Here is an 11576-nt window from a genome sequence, read left to right as displayed (position 1 = left end):
CGGGAAAGCTTGAGTTAGGCCAGATACATTCTCTGCACCAACCAGGGCAGATTTAGGACCTTCACTCGGAGGGAGGGAGCCAATATAATCAGTTGGTCAACCCCAGCTCACCAGTTGGGAACCTTGGTGGATGGCTCAGGCTTATTTGTAAGTTGTCTTAGATGTTGTTTAGAACACACAAGATCTGCTGTTACTGCATTTAACCAAGGTACCCTATTTCAAGGGCAATCCTGCATCCTTGGCACACCAACCTGCCTGAGTGCTACAGTGGTCACTCTTCCTATGCATCCATTCTGATGTATCTACTGAAGTGTCAGTTGCTGGGGCTCATACCTAGGCTAAAGCATCAGCTTCCTGATTAGTGCATATCAGCACGTTATGATCCAGGCTGTGGGAAACAGTGAGGACTGCTTCAGGCTCTTGCAGGCAAACCCAAATGTCTTTCCACATATGCTACCCCTACAAGGCCTTATTCATGGTCATCCACCCCTCATCTCCCCATTGTCCAAGCCATATGGTTAATCTTTTTAGAACAGCCCAACTGTCAGTGCAAAGAGTTAAAGACTAGGGCTCATGAGTGATCACCAGCCAAACCACTCTGAGTTCAGCTTACTGGTGGCTGTAGTTTGTTCCTGTTTCCAGGAGTCTGTATACCAGACATCAAGGGGAACTTCCCCTACTCCGTCCCTACAGGCCTCAGAGGCCACACAGGAATAGGGGTGAGGGCATTTGGGGGATCTACATACTCTACAGGGCCTAGTAGCACCTGTATTTCTAGAGATAGTGGGCTAGCAGACAGGATGCTCCTCTGCTGTAAATAGACATGCCACTTAGTCACTGTGAGAGTTTGAGCCATGACAGAGGTAGGTTGATGGAACATATTCTCAATCTGCTCCTTGGTAGGAAGGGAGTTCTTACCATGATATGCTGTTTCTTCATGAGAGTCTCAAGCTGGGGGAGCACTGTGTACACTGCTAAGGGCTGTTGCTCTCTGGGGGTATATCAGGTTTCTTTTGGGGACCAAAATACTCGGGGTTCTCTCTTCTTCTGTTGCCTCTACCACAGTGCCCAACCCACGCCTTCCAGGATCACACACATGCAACTCAAATGGTATCCCTGCCTGGGAGATGCCCAGAGCTTTCATCTGCTTCACTAGCATTTTTGCCTGCTCGAAAGTGGCTTGCTGCTCTGATCCCCAGTCACATATGTGCCAGGTGAGGAATAAAAATGCTACAAAACCCCAAAATTCCTACAAAGGCTTGTATCTCTTTTGCATGCTTAGGAGTTGAATAGGCTTGTACTTTATCACTGCTTCTGGGACAATGCATGTCGTACCTGACCAAATGACTCCCCAAAACTTTATGGCAGTTCCTGGGCCTTGAATTTTCTGTGAGTTCATGTTATGCAACCTACTAGCAACCTGTTCTTTTACACTCAATGACATATGAAAGACATCTTTTCGGGCCAGTACATAGAGATCCATTTAATTCCTTTTAATGTCTGCATAGTATTCTGCTGTATTGTTGTGTCATTTATTTATTTAATTAGTCATCTCTTGATGGATATTTAGGTTGTTTCCAGATTCATATAGTTGCAGTAAACATTCTTGAACTTCATGTATTTGTACTATTATTATTGTTATTATTATTATTATTTTTTTTTTGTAGGATAGACTCCTCAAAGTGGTATTGCTGAGTTGTAGCAGATGCATGCTTTTAAAATTTTTAGATGCTGTCAAAGTACTTTCCAATAAGTTTGTATCAGTTTAAATTTCCACCAATAGTGTATGAGAGTGTCTATTTCCACACATGATTGGCATTAATAATCATTTTCGTTTTTGTTGAATGAATATTCTTAAGTCCATCAAACTGAATGTGGCAGAAATGATGTATTGGCTCACTCAACATCCAGTCCAACAGTCTTCTGGTATGTTTTCCTGTACTGGAGGCTGGAAAACCAAAACACATTTCTAGACTTGTTTCTACCTGGGGTCCACAAATCAGATGCACTCTTGCAAGACTTGAGTTTGGAACTGAATTAAGGGGAGAGAAGAGCAGGGCGCAAGGTGACCATTTGTGCTGGTGTGAACTGGTGGAGATGGCAGGGTTCTGGAGCCACCAGCTTTAGGAGGGGCTTCCTGACTGTGTAGGGCCACAACTCCTTAGGTAGCTCCAACCAGTAGGAGTCACTCTTGAAAGCTTGGCCTGGCGTCTTTCTTTAGCACTTTCAATGATCCTTCCAGTGATTTCCTACCCTAAAATAAATATTTTTATGCTTACACTATCTAGATTGGATCCTATGAGCTTGTTTCCTATTATATTCAGTTATGTGACATTGTCAAATTATTAAGCTCTCTGAAGGTCAGCTTCCTTATTTGTAAAAAGGAGATAATAATACCTACCTATGGGGATGTTGTGAGAGTTAAATGGAATGATGCATTCAAAGTGATTGACTCACTTTGGGTTCAACAAGATTATGGATGGTGGGGTCCTTTTTTTCTTCTTTCTTTTTAGGCGCATTAATCCTATAAGACTCAGCTAAAATGGCATCTCCTAATACCTCAGGGGAGGCAGAATTATTGCTGTCTTCTTTAGACTCCCCCTACATTTAATTAATTCCTTTTACAGGTCATTACATGTACTGTGATTTACTCATATATGCATTTATTTCCTCAACTAGCTTTTGTGCTCTTTGAAGGCAGGGGTGTTAATGATCTATCTCTGTATTTCTAGGGCCCGACACAGAGCAGGGGATGTGCGAAATGTGTTGGTTGCATGGATTAACCCTAGTCCAGCCTCACTGAACTCCTCAGTTTCCCACTCCTTGTCACAATAGTCAACTCTTATTGCCTCCATTGGTATCTTAGACTAGTATCACTTGGCCACAAGGAACAGGAAGCCTTTTAAAGTAGCTCAAGCAAAGGCAGGTACATTGGTTAAGCTTCAGATGCAGGAAACAGACATCACTCTAGCTATGATAAATAGAAAAAGATTTAAAGATAAATGAAGTATTTATAAGGTTGTTGCAAGTTTAAGAGGAGTGAGTTATAGCCTACAGGAGTAACTTTAAGAATAGCACTTTCAAACTGACCTGCCAGTGGAGCTGCCACCTTTTGCACAATTAGAGAGGTAGGGGACCAGAAGACCACCAGTGGAACTACTGATGTTCAATACACAACATAGTTGTAACTGAGTGATCAGGCTGTCGCTGCTGCTGCTGTCATAACAATTACTTCTAGACACTGACAGAGTTAGTGACTGACTACTGAGATACTGTTGCAAAAAACCCAAAGTCTCCATAACTGTTCTTCCCCACAGCGACAGCCATAGCAGCAAGAGGATAATTCCTGTTTCACTTCTGCCTTTGCAGTAGTGAGTACCTCTAATTGGTGGAGACTTCTCTCCCACCCCTCCTGCATTAGTTTTCTATTGCTCAGTAACAAATTATCGCGAACTTAGGGGGCTTAAAACAACACATTTATTATCTCAGTGTCTGTGGATCAGAAGTTTGAAAATGATTTAGATAGGTCATTTGCTCAGGGTCTCACAAGGCTATAATCATGGTGTCGAGGGGGTGCATTATCATCAGAGGCTTCCAAGCTCCCTCAAGTTGTTGGCAGAATTAATTTCCTTGCAGCTGTAGAATTCATGGTGGCATGATTTTTAGAAGCCAAAAGGAGGGCAAGAGTGAGTCTGCTTAGAGAATTATATATACTAAGAGCACTTGGGGAAAGTAATACTCCATAGTAATGAACTCGCCTAGTGCTTAGACCTTGGCTTCTAAATACTATTCTTCAATGAAAGGAATCAGAACTCTTCGGAGAAAGGGCTTATTTGAGGACTAGATCAATGAAAGTACAAAAGAACCTAGAACATCTTGGGCCAAAAAGCAAGGACGTGCTCAAAGAATGATGGGGACATATCAAAAGGACACTGAATACATACAAACATTTTGGAAAACAGTTTTACAATTCTTATAGAGTTAAATACACACTTACTCTATAACCCATCCACTGCATGTCCAAGAGAAATGAAAATATATATCCACATAAAAACTTGTATATGAATGATCATAGTAGCTTTATTCATAACAGCCCAAAACTTGAAATTCCATCAACATTCAAATAGGTAAACAAATTGTATATCTATACAACAGAATACTACTCAGCAACAAAAAGGAAGTACTGACTGACATATGAAACAACATTAAGCTGCATGAAAGAAACCAGACACAAAATAGTACATACCTTATGGTTCCATTAATATACAATTCTAGAATACGCAAAATTAATTTAAAGTGACAGTAAGCAGATCACCGATTGCCAGGGGATTAGAAGATTGACCGCAAAGGGACACAAAGGAACGTCCTGGGTCAGAAAGAGTGTGATAGTGTTTACAAGGGAGATATTTTATATATATATATATACACACACACATATATATGCCATAACTCATCAAGCTTAACACTTAAAATAGGTATATTTTTATTACATGTAAATTACACCTCAATAAAATTGATTTTTGAAACTTGAGCAAAAGATCAGAACAGACGCTTCACAAGAGAATATCCAAATGATGAACAGACTTTTGAACAGGTTTTCAGCCTCACTGGTAATCAAAGGAATGCAAATTAAAATAATAATGTAATATCACTACATGCCCACCTGAGTGATTAAAATAAAGATTAATAATACCTAGTATTTGTGGGGATGTGGAGTAAGTGGAACTCTCATACATTGCTGGTAGGAGTGTAAATTGGTTCAAATATTTTGGAAAATAGGTTTGGTATTATATACTAAAGTTGGTTTTATAACGTGAACCTGCAAATGAAACCTGATTTGTCTGTAGCAGACATCTCTGGTACTTGTTGCATTTCCTTTGCCTATCTCTGATTTCAGCTACAATTTTGGTGAACAGTTCCAATTCTCCTCATGCTGCTGGCGTGTCACCTCAGGAGTACACCTCACACCTCACATCTTTCCTTATTCTGCCTCAGGACATTCTCCGACATCTGCAGTTGCTTGCTAGATCTGCAAGCAAAACAAAATCCAGGGGAGTCAACAGCCCTGGGAACACCTCACCCAATGAGGGATGGAAGCCATTGGATAAAAACTCTCATCTATAAGGCAATTTATTCTGGGAGGCATTCTGTATGCTTCTCTGAGATTCTGGCAGAAGTGAGATCCTCAGTAACATACTCTACATTGGCTTTCCCTTTCCCTTGTCTCATTCCTGTTTCCCTAAGATTACCTCCAAAATAAACTACCTTGCACACAAGTATTTATCTCAGGCTTTATCTTTTGGGAAACCTGAACTTAGGTAGTTGGTACCAGGAGTTACCCCAGAGTGAACACCCTCAGGTTGAGATTCTGGAATGGAATCACTTACTGATCAGATAGCAACAAGGACTCTATTGTTAGTGATAAGTTGAGCTGTGATAGCCCCCGATATGCTAAGCTGTCAGGACTAAGGTCTTCACTAGTAGTAGAGTGCAAGTACAAGTGGAAGGAGTATATTAGATTAGGCAGTAGCTATAGCATGGGGATTCTCAACCTTTTTTGTTTTTAATATTGCTTTCCTAGGGAGAAGAATCTGAAGTATTCCAGGTCAGGGGAAGGGGTGAGCGGTGGGGAGTACAGGGGTAAAGGTGGTCAAAAGGTGCAAACTTCCAGTTATAAGATGAATCAAGTCCTGGAGATGCAATGTACAGCATAGCGACTACAGTTAATGCTCTTTTGTATATTTGAAAGTTGCTGAGGGAGTAGATCTTAAAAATTGTCACCACAAGAAAAGAAACTTGTAACTATATGTGGTGATGGATGTTTAACCAAACTTATTGTGGCAACCATTTTTCAATATGTACATATAGCAAATCATTATGTTGTAGACTTAAAACTAATAGTGTTATATGTCAATTATACTTCAGTAAAAATAAATAAAAATAAAATATCCTTAGCCAGAGAAATTAAATACTAAGGAATAAGATTTTGTCAAATAGGTTTGAGCTTTGGAGGCCACAAACCATTGTAATATCTAAGATTATTTTTGCCCACCTAAGAACAAGGTTCACTTCCCTGAGGGAAATATCATCCTCATTAAGAATTCATGCTCCAGCACTGGAGTGGTATAGGGGTTATGTTAATTATAATTTCAAGGGATTGGCTGGATTTTGTTAACTATCTTAAAAGCTCAGAAGAAAGACATTTCAGGCTCAGGATCTCCACCTATCAATTTAGGACATGATATGAAATCCAGAACACTTTCCTGGAGGATTTTTAAAAAATCCTCTTTTCCTGCAGCCTGAGAGCAGACTATGCTGAAAATCAGGCCCAAGATTTAATAGTGAGAGTGGCAGAGCTCCTCTGACTGTTATCTTATGTAAAAGTCAGGGTTCCTGGAGGTAGGGAGAGGAATCCTGAGGCCTGGGATGGAGACATTTGGGTGGATGCAACTGAGAACTTTGTCCAAGTGGTGGTAGTAAGTAATGAGAAAGGTAAAGCCATGAGAAATTTTTAAGAGATTCTATAGGATTTGGTGACCAATTTGATAAAGGTGATGAGAGGGGAAGAATAGGGACTATGTCCAGATTTCTGGCTTACAAGACTGCTGGATGGTGGTCCATTCACTCAGACAAGGAAGTAACATTAGTCGCACCTTTGGGGGAAAAAGGTATAATTCTTGGTAACTTGTAGTTACTATTATTATAGTAATAATGATAGTATTATTATTGGAGAGATGAATTTAAAGATCATTTAAAGATACACAAGTACTACTTATCATGGAGCAATTGTGGCACAGAAATGTTAAGGTCCTATCACTAACATTTGTACAGTTAGGATTTGAAGCAAGACAATCTGATTCCAGACCCTTAGTCACTAATGTTTTTTCCGTTTGGGACATACGCAATTTGAGGTACAGTGGGGAATGCAAGTGATGCTGCCCAGGAGGTATTGGGAAATCCAGAATCTGAGCTCAGGATAAATGTCTGGGTTAAAAGTAGCCTCCGTGGTAGGAAGAAAACAGAAAAGAAAGCCCATTTTTGTCTGTCAGTACACTATAGTTCAAACCTTCATTACTATTTCTTTGTTTCCCCCACCACTCCCCTAGCCCCGCCCAGGAAAACCCAACTAGTATAATAAATGTCTGTCTCTGCGGTCATAGGAGATACGGTGGTTTTCAAATTCAGTTCTTGGCAATGATCCAGCAGATGCGGTGGTGCTTTGTAATCTGAAGAGGACCACAAGACCAGGGGGTTAACTGTTTTTTGGACCCTGCCTACACCACTAACGCTCCCCAGAAGTCTTCCCGAAATCTTCCTGGTGAAAAGCCTCTTCAGAGGAGCCTGCAGCCGTAAAACGCCGGGCGAGTAAAGAGAAGCTGGCGCAATGACGTCACGGGGCCGCCTGGTGATTCCCAGCCCCTGGCATCAGGCGCCGATGACGTCATTCCAGGCGCTCTCCTTCCCCCACGCCCGGGTTGGCCGCGCTCACGTGGGTTTGTCCAGGCCTCCCCGCCCCCTCCCACCTGCGGGAGGCGGGGCGGCCAAACAGGCGCCACCACCCTCTCACTTTCGGCGGGGAGGGGCAGGGGAGCCAGTGGTGGTGAGGCCGCCGAGACCCAGGCCACTGACGGCGTATAATAAGCACGGCTGGCAGGCGGGAGGCCGCAGGTGCAGCCGTGCCTGGCTGGTGCATGACCCCCCTCGGCTCGTCCACCTCGCCTGCCCGCCGCCTCCTTCGCCGGCTCTGCCGTCCTATTCCACAGGCGCTTTCCCCTCAGACTCTCATCCCCTCTTTCACGGAGCCCCACGCTCCCGCGATCCCCTCAGAGAACGCTGTCTCCCCAGAGGCCTCCCGAGCCGTCTCACGTCCGCGCCCCCGCAGCACCCGCTGCCCCCGCGTCGCCCAGCTCCTTCCCGCCCCGTCCCCGTCGCCGACCCCCTCCTCCCGTCCTGCGGGGACTCCCCGACCCCAGCCCGAGCGGGGTGGGGGAGGCGCCGAGCGCGCGGCGAGAGGGAGTGTGAGGCGGCCCCTGGCGCGCACTCGCGCGCTCACTCCCGGGCTCGGCCGCCGCCAGCGGTGTAGGAAGAGCCGAGCCGAGCCGAGCGAGCGCGGAAGGTGAGAGCGGGCCTCCCGCGGGGACCGCGGGGTCGCTGGGGGCGGGGCTGGGGGCGCAGGGTGGGGGGCCTGGGCGCATGCACTCTCCCTCCCCAGCCCGCGGGGCAACTGCAGCAGGGCGGGGGCGCCAGGTGAGATGGGGTGGGGGCGTCGCCCCGCGAGGTCGGCTGTTCCTGTCGGACCAACAAAGGCCCCCTGTGCACTCGCCCTCGCGGCCGCGGGTCTCACGCTGGGAGAGGGAAGGGGCGGGGGAAGGGCCGCGAGACCCGACAGGTCCGGATCTGGGAGCGACTCTCCCGAACTTTGCGGTCGTCCGCCGCTAACCGTGGCCCCGCGACTGGGAAGCCTAGCAAAGCAGCGTCTGATTCGCTCTGCATGGAAAAAATCACCCCTTTCCGGGCCGGGCGAATCACCTGTGGGGTTCAACTCCTTGAAAAATACGGCCGGGTAGCCTGAACTCTGCAGCCCCTCCCCCACTCCGGGAGTGCTCAGTAACTTGTGGAGTTAAAAACTGGGGAAGGAGAATTAGAGTTACTTGATGTTCATTATTCCATTTCTAAAGACGTGATTATTATAGCCTTTACTGCCTTGAATATTTTAACCGCTAACATCAGTGGGATTGCTTATGGGAGAATACTTCAGAAATTTTGGGTGTTTGTGGGTGTTGGGAGCAAAGTGCTTGTTTGTTAAACTCCTTGGTTAACTGTCTTATGCTCCCCCCCCACACCCCCCGAACTGTGAAAGGTGAGGGGCAGGGTTAATACTATGGTTACCAATAAAAATTCCAATTCATTAGCCTTTGAAAATTATTCCTGAGAAAAATCTATAATTTTGCCTTATATATCTTTGGTTTTTTTCAACTTTGCCAAGAGAAAACAGGAATCATCTGTACACAGATGCCTCATTGGTCTTACCTTGTGACTTCACCTACTTCCTGTATGACCTTGAGCAGGTCACTTCCAGCCTTAAAGTTCCAGGAGTTTGCTTTATGCCCTAGAAACAGGCAGGTATCAAGCACCTACTCAACCATCAACACCTCACTAAGAATCCCCCAGGCCCTTACTTCCATTGTTAAGTCTTTGCTAGGATCCACCCCTAAACTCTTCTGAGGCAAAACTGACTCCTTATTGAGATCTTCAGAGGCATGTAGGATTTTTTACAGCGCTTGTAACGTTTTTTTTGGTTCCTGTTTTGGAAATCTTCAGTCAGGTTCGTATGAAACACACCTCACCTTTACAAGAAACTCTGCTTCTCGAAAAGAATTTGGGGAACGTGGACCCTGAAACAGTCCTTGAAACTTATCCATATCCTTACCTATCTATATGAGCTCATGGGTGTCTATGGTAAATTTGCTTATTCAATCATTCATTTATCCAGCATTACTGAAGTCTGGAGAGCTACTGTTTCAGGTCTCCTGCTAGGGCTATGGGGATTCAGAGTCTCTTAAGACATTCCCTTGTCTTCAAAGAGCTCAAAGTCTAGTGGGTGAGGTAGACATGTAAACAATGAAGGACTGCCCTAATTTCTGGGGGACTCCAGCTGTACGGGGAGTAGTGTGCAGTAATTGAAGCTGCTGGACCTGTTTTACAAGACTGATCTTGGCCAAAGTGAGTCCTGCAGGGAAGGTGATGACCTGCTTCTCTTCTAAAAGGTAGCAAAAAGGTAAAAAGCTTATTCAATTCAATTTAATAAAATATATATTTACGAAACACATGTTATGAGGCCCTGTGCTTTCTGAAAGGAGGGCACTACGTATCCAGAGAGATCTTCGTAAAACAAAATCCATCACATCATTTCTCCCTACCCCCACTAGTCATTACCTAAAGACAAATTTTCAAACTCAAACCTGAATAAGAAATTCTTGGAGGACAGACTACTGCCTACGTCTGCAGCCCTAGTTTCTATAACTCCTCCACCATACTCTTTCTCATCTCTGCTTTTGCTTGTGCTGTTCTTTCTGTCTGGCATGCCAGCCTCCCAATGCCATAACTGCCTGTGAAGTGCTTGCTGGACCTTTTGGAAGCAGTCCTTTAGTTTCTTCTCCTATTCCATAGGATGAGTTGCTTTTTCATTTTCTGGCTCTTGTGAACATCACTCTTATAGCTCTCTGTTGCACTGTATTGCAATTATTTGAATTTGCGCCTGTCTTTTTTCATTAACCTGTGAATTTCTTGAAGGCAGAATCTGTTTATTTTTAGTGCCTAGCAAAGTTCTTTACACTGAATATGTGAAATAAATGAATGTATGAATGAAGAAGCAAGTCAAGGCTCATGAGATAGAGGTTACCTAATCCTTTGGGTTAAGAACAATTAGCTCTAAGTGTGGTCCCTGCACCAGCATCAACATAATCTGGGAATTTGTTAGGATTTCAAATTATTTGTTCCATCCCAGACCTACAAATAAAAATTTGGGGGGTTTGAGCCCTAAAAGCTCTGTTTTAACAAGCCGTTCAGGTGATTTTTGTTAAAGTTAAACCTCTGGGTTTAAAAGAGATGCTTTTGATAAGACCAGCTCCTTGCCAGCTCCTTGCCTCCCTTCCTTTTTCTTTTTCAGAGCACTTACTGCTTGATGTTCCGACATTACTTTTGTCTGTGTTTTGCCACTAGATTGAAAGCTTCCTGAGAGCATAGAATTTTGTCTGTTCACTACTTTAATCCCTGTGCCTACAATAGTGACTGTATATAGCAGGCACTCAAATATTTATCGAATTAATAATATAAGATGATTTAGTCCCATTTATTGTCGGCTGCTAAATTGGGGTTTTATTTGGGAATAGTTCTCAGAATGAAGAGGATCCACACTCTATTATGGAAGTCAAGTGGATACTAACATTTTTTGGAATTTATTTTAGACTGAGCTTTTCTTCCGTTTTACATCTGCCTGTCTCCACCAAAGCCTGCAGGAGTTTTTGGCTTTTGTTCTAGCCAAGACCTGAAAACTGCTGTTGAAATATCTTAGGCCAAGATTGTTTCTTTGGAATTTGCAACTTGGTTTTGCAAGTCTAAGCACCCTAACTTTTCAACCTTTTAACTTGAAACTGTCTCTTCCGGATCTCCTGTGGTTTTGTCTTTCTCTAGTGATACTCAGAGCCATACAAGGGCCTGTTAGACTCCACACAAAGGTTTTTCTTTCTTAGGAAGCACGTAAAAAATTTTTTTTTCTTTCACTTTCTTATTAGCCCTAAGATACCAGGCCTAGTTTTCTCCTTTCCTAACTTCCCTCTGGGAGATTGGCTTCATTTGTTCATTCATTTATTTATAAACATTTATCGAGTCCTTCTCTACCATGTGCCAGGCCCCATGCTAGAATAGGGTGTTCAGATACTCTGAAGGATGCAGATCAAGTCTTTAATGAGTTAAAGGTATCACAATATGGTGTGATAAGTCTTGAAATGAAGGGATAAATTGAGGAATAAAAAAGCGATGTGTACTTATAAAGGTAGGAGAAAGCTGTCTTTCTA

At 43.7% G+C, this 11576-nt stretch overlaps 1 protein-coding gene across 2 annotated transcripts in view; it reads left to right on the top strand.

The window, feature by feature from the left end:
- The first annotated feature begins 7706 nt into the window (after positions 1-7706).
- PAK1 (p21 (RAC1) activated kinase 1) overlaps positions 7707-11576 on the top strand; it is a 125704-nt gene continuing 121834 nt past the window's right edge. For both annotated transcript variants that reach the window (XM_039848122.1, XM_039848120.1), the window contains exon 1: positions 7707-8116. The gene's annotated coding sequence lies outside the window, so the exon portion shown is untranslated. The remainder of the gene's footprint in view (positions 8117-11576) is intronic.

This window comes from Pteropus medius, unplaced genomic scaffold, assembly GCF_902729225.1.
Source record: "Pteropus medius unplaced genomic scaffold, Ma_sr-lr_union100, whole genome shotgun sequence".
In the NCBI taxonomy this organism is placed as follows: domain Eukaryota; kingdom Metazoa; phylum Chordata; class Mammalia; order Chiroptera; family Pteropodidae; genus Pteropus; species Pteropus medius.
Note: the sequence above shows the minus strand (reverse complement) of the source record. Positions and strands in the feature narration are given on the sequence as shown.